Raw genomic sequence first — 6609 nt, forward strand, 5'->3', positions numbered from 1 at the left:
CGTTTTTTTTCTTTTTATTCTGGGCCAGCTTTAGCTTTGAGGCTTGGCTCCAGCTCTTAGGCCTCTGCAGCTGAAAGTAGGTTTCTGGCCTTTGCTTACAATGTTGCAAATCTGCTGGCTGAAGTCCGGTGGTATTTGTTAAAATGTTTCAAACTGCAGGCGGGGAAAGTTGGAGTCCTCCCTCACTGAGGCAAGCAAGCCTCATGTTAGTTTCAAGCTGCCTGGCTGCCGGCCGCCATCTTGGCTGACAGTTAATTTGCATATCTCGCTGATTAGCCAATGAATTATAAGCCACTGAATAAAAATAAAAATCTATGGATCCATATGGATTGATAGATCAATAGATGAAAGAAAGAGTTCTTTCTTTCTTTTTTTTTTAAATATATTTTATTGATTTTTTACAGAGAGGAAGAGAGAGAAATAGAGAGTCAGAAACATCGACGAGAGAGAAACATCGATCAGCTGCCTCCTGCACATACCCCACTGGGGAAGTGCCCACAACCCAGGTACATGCCCTTGACCGGAATCGAACCTGGGACCCTTCAGTCCGCAGGCCGACGCTCTATCCACTGAGCCAAACTGGTTTCGGCGAAAGAGTTCTTTCTTACATACTAACTAATGCCAACTAATAAATCTAGATGGAATGATGACTTAGAAAATCACCATTTTGCATCAAGAAGCACCAATATCACTTAGGCAGTATTCTTGTCAAAAATGCAAAAGCTGAATTTAATCATAAGGAAGCATCAGAGTAAACCCAAGTTGAGGGATATTTTACAAAATATCTGTCTGGCCTCTATTTTTAAAAAAGTCAAAGTGATGGTAGTCAAAGAAAGGCCGAGGAACTATTCCAGAATAAAGGAGACTAATGAAACATGAAAATGAAATGTAAGACATAATCCTGGATTGGATTTTACATATATATATATAATAAAAATCATTATTGGGGCAATTGGCAGCATTTGAATAAGGTATGTTGATTATCCTATATAATAAAAGCCTAATATGCTAAGTGTCCGATTATCCATTCAGCCAATCAAAGCATAATATGCTAATGATATGCTAAGACCACTCAACTGCTCACTGTGACGTGCACTGACCAGCAGGGGGCAGACAGTCAACCAGTTGGCCGGTCGACCAGTCGCTATGACATGCACTGACACTCTGACCAGTAGGTTAGCTTGCTGCTGGTGTCTGGCTGATTAGGACTGAGCAAGACAGGTCGGACATGCCTTGGAGCCCCCCTGTGGTTCCTCCCCAGCTGGCCAACCTCCCACGTCCCTCCCCAGCCCTGATCATGCACTGGTGGGGTCCTTCGACCTGGCTTGTGCCCTCTCACAATCCAGGCTGAGGGACCCCGTCCCCCCCCCAAGTGCACAAATTTCGTGCACCAGGCCTCTAGTGTAATAGAATTGTATTAATATAATTTTTAATCATTATAACATGGCTATGTGAGTGAATGTCTTTGTCCTTAGGAATTACACACTGCTGAAGTATTTAGGGGAAAAGGGATATGATGTATACCACCTACTCTCTATTGACTGAAGATATATATTACAAGACAAGAGGCGGTGTAGAGAGAGAGAAGGGCAGGAAACAAGAGGGGAGAGAAAATGAGAATGCCGAAGCCAACGTAGTAAACTGTTAGCAATTGGTAAACTGAATGAAGAATATGTGGGAAGTTTTCGTTCTACTCTTTCAACTTTTCCATAAGTTGAAAAATTATTTTAAAATGAAAGTTGAAAAACAAAAAAGAGATACCAACTATTCTATAAGCTACTTGAAAATTGACCTTTGGATTAAACAAGATGGAGGTCATGAGCAACCATGACAGGAGAGGTTGGGGAAGAGTGCTAGGGAAGAAAATGTTATTCGGATCTGTTGACAAGAGAATAGGACATAAAGAAAGTAGAATCCCCATGACTATAGGAAATATAGTCAATAATATTGTAATAACCATGTATGGTGCCAATTGGCTACTGGAAATAACAGGGGTACCACTTTGTAAAGTATATGATTGTCTAACCACTATTCTGTACACTTGAAACTAATACAAAATAATATTGAATGTATACTGTAATTGAAAAGAAAAGTAAAAAAAAAAAAAAAGGAAAGGAAAGAAAGAGCCCTGGCCTGTGTTTCTCAGTTGATTGAACATTGTCCCATGCACCCAAAGGCCACTGGTTCAATTCCTGGTCAGGGCACATCCCCAGGTTGCAGGGTGGATCTCAGGTTGGGGTGCATGCGGGAGGCAGCCAATCAATGTTTCTCTCTCACATCGATGTTTCTATCTCTCTTTCTCTCTCTTTAAAATAAATACTTTTTTTTAAAGTTGCCCTAGCCCCAAAGTGCGAATTAATCTGTCCCTTCCCTTCATTTGTTTGCCCTTTGATTCTACCACCTTTTGTTCCGTATTACTTGTGTATTATACTGCCTGCTATTTTATGAATCTAAAGAGGGCAGACACCCGGTCTTGTCCATCTTTGTGCTCTCTGCATCGCTGACCTTGCTCCCTGCACTGAATAGGTGCCCCTAAATGTTTGTGACTTGAACTGTGACAGCTGGGTAAATGTTGAAGCTGAGTTGAAAGCTAGAGATCCTCTCTTCCAGTTTCCATTTCTAATCAAATAATGTTCCCTGGTTTTACCCAACTTTGAAAAAGTTACTTTCAAGGTCAGGAATGAGGCAATATTCTGCCCGTTTTATTTTATGAGCAGACACAAAGATTAGGTTTGCTTTTTTTCTTTTTAGTTCTCCTAACACTAAGCTGATTGATGGAAGGTAGAGGAAAGTAATAAACCTTTATTCACAGAACTACAAAACCCTCTCTGACTGCTGCCTCCTTCCCTCTCTGGAGATAGATGGGGCCATTGCTATTATGAAATATACAACAGAGGGGTGCTTTTCCAGTAATCCCTCTGGTACTCATCTACATCTTGACTACTTTGTGATGAAGATATCACCCTTGAGACAGAACCTGTCATCAAAACAAGCAGGCCACATATACATTTAACTGTTTGATTTCTTAAAGAGAATAGCAGTTTAATAATGAAAAATTGACTACTCCTTTCAAGGCATTGATTTTCCAGCCTTAGAGAGGAAGCATATGAGGTCAGACCAAGTAGAAATTTCAGAAATAAATTAGTCATAACATTGCATGCCACAGCACTCGTCTGTTCTTTTTCTTTTTTTTTTTTTTTTTTTGACTAGTGACAACTGGCTAGGGAACCAGCTCACCAAGAGGGAAGCCAGAGGAAGCCAAACATCCAAGTAAGCAAGGCAGTCTGTGCAACTTTGATGCTGAAGTAATAGCCCAAGAGTCCAAAAACAGCACTCATGCTGGCTGGGGACAGGCCCTGGGTGGGGACAGGCCTTGTTGCAGTTACTTTTCACTGCAAACCAATCCTTTCTAGAAATGAGTGGATTAAAACAACAAATGGGGTATTCCTTCTCCCTCGTCTCTGGGCTGGTGGGGCACTTCTTCTTGCCCGGGCCACTTTACTGACCTCTATGGAACTCATACTGTGTCTGGGGGGCAGCTGGGGGCTCAGCGGGGCATGAATAGCCTAGGATGGCCTCATTCCCATGTCTCAAAACTGGCTCAGCATCAGCCAGGGCAATGGGGATGACTTTGCCATGCATGTGTTTCCCATCACCAAGCAGGCTAGCTCAGGCTCATTCCAAGTGCCTCTGCTGGGGACAGGTTGCTGGGTCACAAGGCCAGCCCAGGAGGTAGAAAACCAAAGGCCACTTCTGAGTGGGAGGATCTGCAAGGCCACATTGAACAGGGTTGGGAAGAATCTGTGGCAGTGTTTGCAATATACTACAGACCCTAGGCTCCACTACCTTTTCCTTTTCCTTTCTTTGTCACTCTCCTAGGAGGTAATAGCAGAAAAACAAGTGACTCAAAAAAGAAGGTGGTGCTGACTGCCTTCCGTGGAGCCTTTTCACCTTGACCCCTTGTTGGGTTCGCTGTGTGCTGCTGTGGAAGACAAGCAATGCAAAGACCTGGAAAGAAGAGTTAAAGCACATGCTGGGAGCAAGAAAGCTCCAACCAGGCCCACTTGTCTGAAGATAGGATGAGGGAGGACAGGTGGTCCATTTTCTGAGGCATGAACTGCTGAGTGGGCGAGAAAGGAGACATGGAAGGTCCAGGCTGCCTCCACACCTGCCTTCCCTCCATCTATCAGCTCAGGGCTGTCAGGGTCCTCAGAAGCCACAATTCCTCAAAAAGTGGGCAGTGTGGTATAAAAAGTAGATGACTGCATACAAAAACTTCACTTAAAAAGAGTAGTTTTAACATTTAATATTTTCTTGGAGGTAGTTTCAAGCATACAGAAGAATTGCAAGAATATGAATAGTACATAGAACAGCTGACCCTTTATCCAGAGTCAGTTATTGGTCACTTATTGTTAACATCTTGCCTCATTTGCTTTAATCATTTGTTCTCTCTCTCTCTCTCTCTCTCTCTCTCCATATATGTGTATGTATGCATATACACACACAAACACACACAGAGCAGGTCCTCAAATAACATCAATTTATTCATTCAACATCATTTTGTTATAACGTTGATGAAATGCCACAGAAATCTTGTTTATATCATTTAGCTTATGCTAAAATTGGTTTTGTTATACCTTATTTCTCTTAACATCACAGAATCTATTGATGACATTGAGGACATAGTGTGTGTGTGTGTGTGTGTGTGTGTGTGTGTATTATCTCTATTACTCTCAAATAATTCAGTATATATAAATATACTAGAGGCCCAATGCACAAAATTCGTGCAAAGGGCTCAGCCCTCACAGCCATGGTGGCTTGCCTCGGCCCTCACAGCCCTGGCTTTGTCTGGAAGTTTGTCAGGAAGGACGTCCAGATGGTTGTTCGGTTGTCTGGTCCAATTAGCATATTACACTTTTATTATTATAGATATACATACATATATGTGATACACACACACACACAGACACACACACACACACACACTGAGCCATTTGAGAGTGATTGCCTACATTGTGAGTGACTCTGTAACCTAAATACTTCAGTATATACTTTCTAAGTCTCTTTCTCAAAGAGAATATCCTTTGAAATTCAGAGAACAAGCATTGAAGAGGGGCCACTCCGTCTAGTGTAGGACTCCCAGAGCAGTACACACAGAGCTCAGCTGGGAAAAGCCATCTCCCATAGTCTCTCCAGTCTTCTCTAAGGCCACAAGAGTCTCCCGCCATTCCCCTTCTAGAAGTGCAGCCCAGAGAGAAGAGAGGACCAAGCACCAGAAAGAGATAGGGAGAGACAGGGCATTTAGCATCAAGAGAAGTGAAGAAGGAGTAAGACATTCATTATTGTTTCTAAGAAATCAAAGAATTGGGGGCTGGGGGAAGAACACTTAAAGTTGTGTGTGTTTTTTAATTTCAAATAGGGATGGGTAGGAAGGAAAGCATTGTGCTAAAAGGGAACACATGGGGCTTTTAGAGGACATGGACAGATACCCCAAAGACACATATTCTCTACTTAACTAATTTGCTTAAGACTGACATTTGGAAGTCTTAAAAACCAGAGTCATCTCTGTGGTACACATTGAAACTATACTAGTATGTCTTTTCCCCTAAAAACATTCTAGCATCATTTCCTCATTTTGAATGAACTGGGCTCAAAAGGTAAGAAGCAGCATGCTCCAGCTCAGAGGTTCTTGACTTTGCCTTGCTGGTTGGTTCTAGTGGCCAGGAACCCCCCCAGTTCCTGGCTCTACCTGGCTTTATTGTCAGTATGGCAGGCGGGAGGGGGAGGCTGAGGATAGTAGTTTGTGCTAAGTGTCTTAGTTACTAACCATGTGAAGGGTATCTGGGAAATATTACACAGACTATCTACTTCTCTATCTAAACCACCATTTACCTGGATAAGAAAGTTTATTTGGCCCAGAACAAATTATGGAGGTAACATTTAGGCCCAAACTCAAATCCCTTGTTTATAAGATGTGGATGTTCTCAAGATAATGCTTTCCAGGTAATAAAGAGACAGACCTTAGTCTTGGCTGTGGATACTGCAGGGACCATGAACCAGCTCCAGCCCCTCTCAGCCATGGTCTGGGAGGCCCTGGAGAACAGTCTTACACTGTGGATAAGAAAGCCTTTGTGGAAGTACAAGTTTCCAACAGAGAAGTTCCAGCATACTGCTGGAAATTTATATATATATATAACTTGGTTAATTAGAGAGGGTAAGAAGAACAGTTTGATTTTACCTACATCACCCCTTCCACAGCTTATCACCAAGAGAGGCCTTATCACCAAGAGAGGCCTTTCTGGCCCATGATTTCTCCTGCGGCGACTGTGTAAGTGAGCACCTAGGTACCCCAACTGTGCAGGATGCTACCAGAAAGACCTATTTCTCTCACTCACCCCATCCAGAATGCTGAGTCATGAGATGCAGAGACTGTGGAGACATGACTGGGAGAGCAGCAGGCAGAACACTCATAGGAGCATTAAAAGGATGTAGATCCTACTAACTGTCAAGGACTCCATCAAGAAGCCCTCCCAAATGGGTCCATGGGTACACCCAGCACTTTGTGCTTGCCCCCCCCACTCCCCCAACACACACACACACACACACACA

This window comes from Myotis davidii, unplaced genomic scaffold (genome assembly GCF_000327345.1).
Source record: "Myotis davidii unplaced genomic scaffold, ASM32734v1 scaffold1246, whole genome shotgun sequence".
NCBI classification, from domain to species: Eukaryota; Metazoa; Chordata; class Mammalia; order Chiroptera; family Vespertilionidae; genus Myotis; species Myotis davidii.